Genomic DNA, 11,400 nt, shown 5'->3' with positions numbered 1-11,400 from the left:
AAGAACCTGAAGAAAATGCAGATGTCTGAGGTTACAAAGGTCACACTGAGGAAAAGGCTGGTGTTTTCACCAATGTCCAATTGATACAAAAAAACTAAAAACACTGAGTGCATTCACACAGCACAAAAAGGCTAATAATGAATGTCCTGGGTAAAGCCAAATGATGCTCTTAAACGGGCATTTTTTATATATCAGGCCTAACGATACAACTTTATTATGTACTAATCAAGGAATGGGATAATTAATTTGGGTTAGAGCCTGTCTTGTGCAACTATGAGTGGGGGTACCTTAACAGAGCTGTAAATGGAAAGGATGTATACTGAATGTAATCTGTATGATTTTATTGGCGGAATCAGTGTACAAATATTGTTCTTCTTTGCTAAAATGTTAACTCTGTAAAAACAACAATAACAGCACTATTGAAGTGAATTAACTAAGATAAGAATGGTCATCAGGGTGACTGACAGGGCATTGTGGTGCTGATCAACTGCTCTGGTTTCCTCCAAAACTATGGTAATGGATCATATAACTATTGTATGATGGTATTATTATGGGGCTAAGTACAAAGGGCATAGGCACTCTTTTGTATTTGTGGGTTGTTTATTTTAATGAGAATTATTTTTGATTTATTTTATTGATGCTTACTATATGGTCAAAGGATAATCTGTAATATAAGCATATATAATGCAAATGTCTATAAAAAATAATGATTATAGTAATTGACTTTGCCACTATATACATACATCATTGTGTCTCACCTCTCTGAAGGATGAATGTTACTTTGTGAACAGTAAAATGTAAAGTCCTGCACATTGAAGATTCTGGAATGTTTGGTCTAGTATACTTACTACTACTGTGAATAAATTAAGTGTCAGCTATAACAACAGACATCTCATTTACAGGGGAGCCACCGTTAACTGATCCTAAACTATTTACTACTGGTCACAGTGAGGTGCATTTAGGGGGTAAACAGGGAATGCAGTAAATGCCAGTAAACTACAAAAAGCCTTGTTTTTACATGTCAAAATGTAAAAACTGTTCAAATGTTTTAACCGAATGAGGTTGTGGATTCGAATCCACCGTGGTGCATCCGGCTTTGTCGAGCATCTACACAAACATAATCGGCCCTTGTTAAAATAACGCAGGATTTTACATTGTAGTTTGGGGTCCCAGAGATAAAAAATTGGAAATGCACCAGTGTTGTGCAGCAAGGCATTACAAAGTAGCCTAATATTGTGAACATAGACGGGTTAAATCACCACAGGGCCTTGTGCTTCAAAAGTACATGCTTTGATAAATACTTCAAGTACAAGTAAAAGTAGAAGTACATTCCTTAATCTTTACAGTATATCAATGAACCAATTGCTGTAATGTTTTCACAATTAATTTATAGGACGTTGTAACTCTTGTTACAGAGAAGTACTGTAACTCTCTGAAACCACCTGCGTTTGCGCACCAATGCAACTAGTCGCAACTCCTTGCAACAAAACCGTTTTAAAGGTTTCATGACGTTTAGTTTTACCACCCATTAAAAGTCTTTGTCATGGTCCTTCAAATGTGTATAAAAAGTTATAACAAAAAATTCCACTCCATTGATTCATGGCAGGTGTTTTTCTCTCACATTTCTAAAGCCTTTTCAACTGCAATGAAAAAATAAATCTTTGCCTGCGGGTGTCGCTGTTGAGGGATTTTGCCTGTCAATCATCGCCTCTGCTCCGCCCCCCCCCCCCCCCCCAAAAGGAAAGGATAGGGGAGGGGAGGGGCGAGGAGGAGAGTGGGCGGGATTAATGGCCTGTGACTTCACTGCCGAAGGGCCAAACTCAGATTACTTTTCAGCCTAATTATTCCGAAAACCCCAGACCACAGAAAATCCACTGAATGTTCAAAGTTCAGATTTTTTGGGTGTAATTGAGGTAAAAAAACCCCCAAAAAACATTAAGAATAAAAAAAGTGAAAATGAATGTCATAGAACCTTTAAGGTCAACCGCACCAATGCAACTCCTTGCAACTGCCAAAGTAGTTGCATGTTGCAAGGAGTTCCATGGCGAATCATTGGTGTGGAGTGGGCTTAAAAGTACTCAGTACTTTACAGCCCTCCTAGAAATGTACTTGAGTAAATGTAAAATATTTATCTTGGAAATGTACTCAAGTAAGAGTAATAACTATTTAAAAAATCTAATACTGAAGTAAAGTACAGATCCTCAGAATATGTACTTAAGTACAGTACTCAAGTATATTTACTCTGTTACAGATTTACATATTGCCGACTTTTTGATGCCCACTCTTCTGGTTACCGTTCAGGATATACTGTATATCCCAGGTGAGTTTCCCAGTGATGTGCTCTCCTCTGATGTTTTACTTGCTGACCCTCTCCACTGCAGCACCTTCTGCAGATGGGGGGTATTATTAACTAGAAAATGTGCTCCTCGGAGCACAAGTCTCCGCCAGCAGACCCGTGCTATTTTAATCAAATGAAATCACCTACCCTATCTTTAACCATAGTTCTCTAGGAATGTTCTAATTTTTACGTAAAATAGAACATGTTACTATATCATAGCAATTATATTATCATAACAATAAGTAATGAGATACAATAAGTAATGGGATACAACCTCTGGCAGGTGAACAGACAATAATACTAATTTTCATAAATGTATTACTGTATTACAAAAATTTATATATACTATGACGCATCTGATATATAGAAATTATATTATCATAGCAATAACTAATGAGATACAGTAGGGTAAAAGATATATCTTTTAGTTAAACAAAAAGTTATTTCTTAAAAGGTGAATGTTAAAGAAATATTTATTCTCAAAAAAATGTTTTAAAAATCATATTTTGTTTTCCAATGTTAAAATAAAGATAGGATGAAAAAAAAGAGATAAAAAAAAAGTTTCATATATAGAAGGTTATTTATGTATTTCTTAAAAATGAACAGACAGTAATATTAATTGTCAGAAATGTATTACTGTATTACAAAAATGTATATACTATGACGCATCTGATATATAGCAAATATATTATCATAGCAATAACTAATGAGATACAGTAGGGTAAAATATATATCTTTTAGTTAAACAAAAAGTTCTTTCTTAAAAGGTGAATGTTAAAGAAATACTTATTCTCAATAAAATGTTCTAAAAACCATATTTTGTCTTCCAATGTTGAAAATAAAATAAGATGAAAAAAAGAGATTTAAAAAAAGATTCATATATCTACGTAATATTTACGTATTCCTTAAAATAGAACAGACAATAATATTAATTGTCAGAAATGTATTACTGTATTACCAAAATGTATATAATACTATGACGCATCTTCTGAACGGTTTTCTGGTAATATCTTAATAACAGTCGTCTGTAATGTTGTTTCATCATTGTAAGTGTTTAGTCCGACTTTATTATAAAAAAATTGTGTTGTAGACGTTAAGTTCTGAAATATGTCTTTGAACGCAGACAGATTTTTGCCTTTTTTTTGTGCCATAGAATCCGCGTCGTAACCTAATAGTATTTCAGCTGTGTCATTGAAACAGGTGACCCACTGCTCGTCTGTATAATCAGTAATTAGGACCTTCAATACAAATCGGTAAATATAGTTTTTAACCTCTTTGCATTTTTTACAATAAAAATCCTGCGCTCTTTCAGTTAGTTTCGTTTTACAATTCGGACACGATTTATAAAAACAGCCATCTGATTGAATGTCAAGAATTGTACTCACCACGCTGTAATAATTACTCCATTTTATATTCTCTTCTTGTGGAAATTTCATTTCTTTCAATGTTCGCGAGTTGAAAATTACATCAGACGATGCTTTAGTTAAATTCTCTATGTCCAGGACTTTACTTCTGGTGTCATACCATGTCTTCAGCAAGTACGCCTCTTTTATATTTGGGTCGACGAAAATGATAGAGTTGGACGATACAGATAAAGATATCCCGTTAAAATACGAGATAGAAGCTGACTTCACCGCTACAATGGATCCATAACTGCCAGTAAAGCTCACTGCTTGCTTACCCCATAACGTCACTGTGATTTGTTTATAGCTCTGGTCCATTAGACTGATATTCCGCTTGTACATTTTGCCTGATCTAACTATCATTTCTGTTCCTTCTTCAACATTCAGACAAACTCCAATTACATCGGTAATGGTTTTCTCCTTCCTGTCTTTTAGTTCATCTATGGGTACGAATTCAAATGTGATTTTAGGATTAATTATAATTCCGTCACACGGTAGAACCCTGCTCTTCTTATTCAAAATAATTTCATAATCTTTATTCACTGTGTGATACTTCGAGTTAGCAATCCTTAGCGTTGCATTGGAAATACGATATACATTATGTTCCTTCACTTTTAAGAAGAAGTCCTCTGCCTCTCTGCCAAATGCTATGATTCGAATTGTTCCGCTTTCATCGCTAAAATTAAAACTAAACAATTGGCCCTGTCCACTGTTATATGTCCGAAGTTCAGATGTATCTAGTACAATCCCTTGAATCTCCCAGGTAATCGACAATCTCAGTTTCGCAATAGGAATTATTGAGCAATTGTCTGTTATCTTTGTATTTGTACTCTCGCATATTTTGGTCTCAGTTAATTGTAATGGACTATTTACCCTTGGATTTACCCTTGCACTCTTAGAGCCTGGCGAGTTTATTTGGCATCTTAACATCTGGATTTGAGATTTACTGATGGCGTTCTCATCTTTAGAAACGGTCAGTTCTTCGGTGAGCAGTCGCATTTGAAGAGCATGCTCATCCAATTTCTTTTTGTAGGAATTTCTCAATTGGACGATGTCTTCGATGTCTTCTTTGTGAGATAATTCGGGGCTCACCGGATATAGAGTGAGGGGTAAAGTCGGAAGATGGATATCTTCGTCTTTTGTCTCAGAGAATTCGTCTTTGACTTCATTCAACGATGTAATTTCATCTTTCATTTTCCTTTTCTTGGTATTCATGGGATCTTTCTTGGGATTCATTAGACTTCGTTCGATTATGGGAACTTGAAGGTGAAACAGGTCCGTCGTCTTTGATAGCTTTCAAGTTTTTAAGAATCCAACAGTTGATGAGTTTAACTACCCTAAGGGAAACTCAATGGAGTTACGAGCTGTAGTTACGAGCTGTAATTGCTTGCAATCTATGTTTATCAAAATGAATAATAAAATAGAATTATTCATTAACTACAGACATAGTAGTTAGCTAATTTCTCCAATAACGATCATTCAACAGTGTGTACAAATATTCTCACTTTATTTGGCATTGATCTAAGCGAAGCAAACAAAACTGAACACTGAAATGTTTGAACATACTGTAAACCATCAAAGAGGTATAGATTCCAGAGTTCTTCAGCATAAAACATTTGAAATATGTACTTGTGAATGTGTTCATGGCAACTACCATTTGTGATGGCCAGCACAAGACCGATATTTATGAACATAATAAAAGCGAAGGCAAGAACTAGATATTGACAACTGGCCAAATGTGCCAGATTGTGATACAAGATAGCCGGGATATTCATTTCTCTTAGGCACAAGTTTTCAAATGGCATCCCTTTATCAACAACAGTCTTATACAGTAGCTTACATAAAAGTATCTTACTTTTCCCCCCCTCTTTCCTATTAATAATTGACTTTAAATCCATCAATCTTAGAGTTAACTATCAACACAAGGCTGCTTAAGGAAAACCGAGGGCACACTTAAAGGACAACTTCAACGATTAAAAACCTAGGCTTGTGGAGCTTTTCCACCACTGAGAGAGCCAGAATTTATTGGGAAGTGTTATGAAGTGTTTACTTCTCACATGTCCTCCTCACAATATAGAATGATAGGATTTAGTTTAAAAGTCAGCGAACTTGCCTTTAAATTATTTTAACAAATCACTGCAAGATGGCAAGGTGAGGTATCAATAAATAAGGTAGCGTGTGATCAAATCGGGGGCGCCTGTTATCATTCTCCTAATTGTCATCAGTTACACACCTGCTTGCATTGCTGATAGTAGTAGGGGGGATGGAGGGTATAGGGGGCAGGAGTGTTGGGTGTGGGGTGCTTCCCCCTGGCTCCAGTGAGCTTGTAGATGAGCTATTTCCGATGGTTTATAGTGTGTGTGTGTGTGTGTGTGTGGGGGGGGGGGGGGGGTTGTGTGAGGTTATGTTGACCAATACACACTATTAGTGTTAAATTGGAGCTTGACATTTCCAAAAATATTGCCATTATGATTTCACCCATTTACACACACATTCATACACATTCAAGGCACCTGCTCATCGGGAGCAATTAGGGGTTCAGCGTCTTGCTCAAGGACACTTCGACACTAACTCTGGGGGAGCCCAGGATCGAACTGGGAACCTCGCAGTTGCCATCCGGCCGCTGCCACCCCCTGTACTCACACTTTCCAAAAACTGTCGAGGTATTCCCAAAATAGCAGATATACAAGCTCACAACACATCACATTGTAGATCGGCTTTTTTTTGAATAGTTGAAGTATGACGGGGGGGGGGGGGGGTGGAGTGGCAGTGGAGTATGGGTGTGTGTGTGTGTGTGTGTGTGTGTGGGGGGGGGGGTGTCGGAGCTTGCAGTGTACAAACGTTTTAGCATCAAAATACACTTTGAGTACCAAAGTAAAAGTACTCAATGTTTAGAAAATAGCAGATCTACAAGCTCATAACGTGTCACATTGTAGATCGGCTGTGTGTGGTTACTGTAGTTTTTGTAATAATAATAAATTCTGCAAAGTAACAAGTAACTAAAGCTGTCAAATGCTGTCATAGTAGTGGAGTAGAAGTAACAAAAATGGAAAGGAAAGTAAAAGGACCTCAAAATTAAACTGTGCATGGTAAGCACTTGCATAGTACTTGAGTAAATGTACTTAGTTACTTTGCAGCACACTGCCTGACAGCCAATGACAGATTAGGTAGCAGCAGCTGCACTGATTGCTAGAGTGTGTAGGTGCATGGGTTTATATTAATGGTCTTAACTAAAAATGTATATGTTACAGGTAGATTGGCATTCCAGGTAGAATGGAAAATAAGCGCTTGTTTTCACCGCCCGTCCGCCCCCCAGGCAATTCTGTAGAACCAACGCCAGAGGGCAATGCAAGCCACACATGAGTCCCACACCACACACGCACGCATGCACACGCACACAAACGAGCACGCATACGCGCACATGCACGCGCGCGCACACCCGCGAACAAGGGGGCGAGACTGAGGAGGCGGGGCTGGCGGGCTATGTTAGTGCAGTGAGTGGCAGTTGGGGCAAACCATAGCGGGGCAAACGCAGTCCCCACAACATCATTTACTATTCTGTGCCTATCGGTACATAACTCGGACGGCGCTTAGTCGACTAGGAGACCATCGGCCGGTCGTCGCGGGCACTCGCGCCTGGAGGCGCTCGGGCGCGACTCCTTGGCCTCAAGGTCTCCTGAGCCGGCGCGCCTCCGTCATGGTCCAAAACTATACTTTATCGGCGAAAAAAAATAGTCCGCGGTTGTTTGAAAAAGTAATGTCCCGAGCGGGAGTCAAACCCAGACTCCCAGTGGTAGTGGATGGGGAGTCCAATGATTTTCGAAGTGCGCCACTGAGGCCAGTAAGTATGTATATTCATGTTGTGTTGTCGTCGTCCTCGCATCGCAGCCCCGCCCCGAGCCTAAAAACAAGCGCTCCACTTCCAATCTACCTGGAATACCAATCTACCTGTGACATATACATCACACAGCTTGGATCTTTGGATTAAATCGGAGAGCAGACCCGTGCGCACTTGGTGATGTAAAATAAATATCTGTGACACAGTGAAAACACGGGGCATTTCTCCTCTGTCCTTCTCTCTCCCCCAAAAACCATAAATGTGTTTTTTTTAAGTGCATAGTCCTATTTATAGGGCTATGCACATGTGTCATGTTTCCCTAGCCAATCACAGTCCTGAATAGACTGTGATTGGCCAATCACGGTGCAGGGTTAGGGGGTACACTGGTGGCCAATCACAGCGCAGGATTTGGTGTGCAAATATCCAAACCTCACATATAGGGGCGGTTTCACCGCCCAAAAAGAAAGGTACAAGCACAGATGTACACAGTAAGCTGAACTTTTTTGGGCGGCGAAACCGCCCCTATATGTGAGGTTTGGATATTTGCACACCAAATCCTGCGCTGTGATTGGCCAAAAATGTACCCCGCCTAACCCTGCACCGTGATTGGCCAATCACAGTCTATTCAGGACTGTGATTGGCCAGTGTCACATGACACATGTGCATAGCCCTATATAAGAAACCATAACTTAAAAAAAACAATAAATTTGTTTTTTTTAAGTTATGGTTTCTTCCATCACTTCTTCCATCACTGTGATGACCACTGTGACCACAGAGTTAAACTAGAAAATGTGCTCCTCGGAGCACAAGTCTCCGCCAGCAGACCCGTGCTATTTTAATCAAATGAAATCACCTACCCTATCTTTAACCATAGTTCTCTAGGAATGTTCTAATTTTTACGTAATTTGGACTGGAAGGTACTGTTCCAATCAAGACGGATTGATCCTGTCTTACCTCACAGTGTCTTACCTCACAGTAAGAATGTTCTTCTTGAAGCAATGTGTCATATGGGAGTCGTCGTAATTGACTGGTTTGTTCAAATACTTGTCTGTCTTCTTCATCTTCATTGTCTTGAACAGTTTCAGCAGTTGATTGGTGTGTTTGATCTATGTCAGTTTTTGTAGATGAGTATGCTTTCTTAGCTTTGGCCTTCTGCGCCTTTGCTTGACCAATGTTAGGTGTTCTCAGAGGGACACACACACGCACGGACGGACGGGTGATTTGGACTGGAAGGCAAGACTGATTGATCCTGTCTTACCTCACTTCAAAAACGTAAACGGCTTTTTGAAGTGACACACCTATTTATAGGATTTTATTTCGTCATGCGTCCCTCTAGCCAATCAAAGGCATTGGTGTCAACATATTGACACGTGTCACGTGGAGCTTGACCAATGTTAGCTTGGCTAGGGGCCATGCTCACACACGGCGGGACGAAGCGAAAACATACTCTCTACCTACGGCGGAGACAATAACAACAGTGACATAGTGCTCCAATTCCACATGCTGTGATTGGCTAGTGATACATATGATGAAATTAATCTAAAACCACTTTGATGTGACACTAGTATATTTAACTTAGATGCTGTCCATTTCGTGAGAACAGTAAAGAAGAACTGAAAGATCACTATGGCTGAAATGAGAAAAGGGAAAACCGATATTGAGAAGAAAATAGAAAGTCTTCCTAGAACTGGCCCTTTCAGATCAAAGCATATATCAGAAAAGGTTAAAGATGGAATTGTGACAAAGCACAGATCTGGCCAAGGTTACAGAAGAATTTCAGGTAAACTTAAGATTTCTAAGAACACAGTTACCAACATAATCCGTAAATGGAAGAGACGAGCCTTGGTGGGAAATGTAAAGAAGAACCCAAAAATCGCTATGTTTGAAATGGGAAAAGAGGAAAAGGATAAAATGAAAATGATAAGATCAAAGGGTATTCCAGAAGAGCTCAAAGACAGAATTGTGGCAAAGCACAGATCTGGCCAAACTTACAAAATAATTGCCGCTGCAGTTAAGATTTCTAAGAACACAGTGGCCACGATAATCCGTAAATGGAAGATGTTTGAGAAAAGCAAGAGTCTTCCTAGAAGTGGTGATTTGGCCAAAGGACTTACACAACAACAGAGGCTAAAAAACTTCAAAACCACTGTCAAATATGGCCCAATATTTCCATGTTGCTGTTGTGAACAAATGATGTTTGACAAAGGAGTTTCCATCATTGATGACAATGTCCGGAACACTATTGAGAAAGCATGCAATGACAAAAATGAGAGATTATTTGAAGAAATATTTGAAAGCAAATTGAACAATCCAAAGTTCAGTGTTTACATTGATTTTATTTTAAACTGGTATCTTTGTGACACCTGTAAGAGATATCTTACAAAGGGAGAAATGCCACCTATGTCTGCTGCTAATGGTCTGAAAGTGACCTCTGTACCCAACAATCTGAAGCTGACAGAATTAGCAAACAATCTTATTGCCAAAAAGATTTTGTTTCAAAATATATTTAGACTTCCCACTTCATTAATGCCAGCTACACGAGACAGACTTATTAATATTCCCATAGAAGACAATGATGTAATGAACACTCTGCACACTCTTCCCAGAACTCCATCTCAGGCAGGAATAACTACCATTGATGTTAAGCTGAAACGTAAAAAGATATACAAAAATTATGTTCACTACACAACTATAAATCCTGAGCAGCTATTCCAAGCAATGCAATTTCTAAAAGACACTGGAAATCCTCACTATCAATTCTACACAGATCCATTAACCTTTAAACAAGGGTGTAAACATTGCAACACTGCACTGCAACAGTTTATCAATTTCCATTGGTAGTTTGCTATGCTGCAACATGCCATAAATTCCAAGGACAAGAAATTCCGAAACCACAAAAAGCAGCAATGGACTTAACTACAATTTTCCAGCCAGCTATGGGATATGTGATGTTGAGTAGAGTTCCTTCCTTAGAACAACTGTACATCATTAAATGTCTACCAGAAGAAAAGCTACTTGCAGATAGAAATGCCCTACAGGAACTAAGGAGAATGGAGAAAGTATCCATCAACATGAACCCTACACAATGGGAAAACACAAAAGACTGGGCTCTAAAAGTAATAGCTCTCAGCTGTCATTCCCTAGTAGACAAACTGTGTGAAATTAAAGTAGACCCTGTTCTGGCTTATGCTGACATTTTATGTTTCAGTGAAACATGGCTCAAACACAACAACAATGATGACCCATCTTTGCAGATTGATGGCTTTACACTCCATCTAAACAGTGAGGGACTTGGCAAGGGATAGCCACTTACTACAGACCAGAGAAACTCCAACATCAAAGAGACTTCAATGATGATACTATGCAAATCACCATGATTTGCTCAGCAGACATAGACATAATCTCTGTCTACAAAAGCAAAGGAAATCAAGCCATAATCCAGAATTTGACACTTTTAATTGACCCCCTGAAAACAACTCTTATCTGTGGTGATTTCAACATATGTTTTGCCGAAAACTGTAACAATCACATTTCTCAAAGTCTTCAGCAACTACGATTCGAGCAACTCATAAAAGAAGCAACTCATTTTGACGGAGGACACCTAGACCATGCCTACTTCAGGGATAATAAAAACTTCACTGCTGATACCTCTCTCTACAGTTCATATTACACAGCCAGATATCATGATACTGTGATGATAACAGTAAAGACCACTGACATTAACAACTGCTTAGATAATATCTCAGACATTGTCGAACCTCAAGCAGTAGCCTGAGTAAATAGGCATAACGAATTCATTATACATCACTATAATGTAGTGA

The 11,400-nt window shown here is 38.9% G+C and overlaps 1 long non-coding RNA gene across 1 annotated transcript in view; it reads left to right on the top strand.

Moving 5' to 3' along the window:
* The window catches only part of LOC308097945, a 435,438-nt gene that overhangs the window by 126,456 nt on the left and 297,582 nt on the right, over window positions 1-11,400 (top strand). The window lies entirely within an intron of this gene.

The sequence above is a fragment of the Gymnoscopelus braueri genome, assembly GCF_963280865.1.
Source record: "Gymnoscopelus braueri genome assembly, chromosome: 13".
NCBI lineage: Eukaryota > Metazoa > Chordata > Actinopteri > Myctophiformes > Myctophidae > Gymnoscopelus > Gymnoscopelus braueri.
This window is presented reverse-complemented; position numbering and strand designations above follow the sequence as displayed.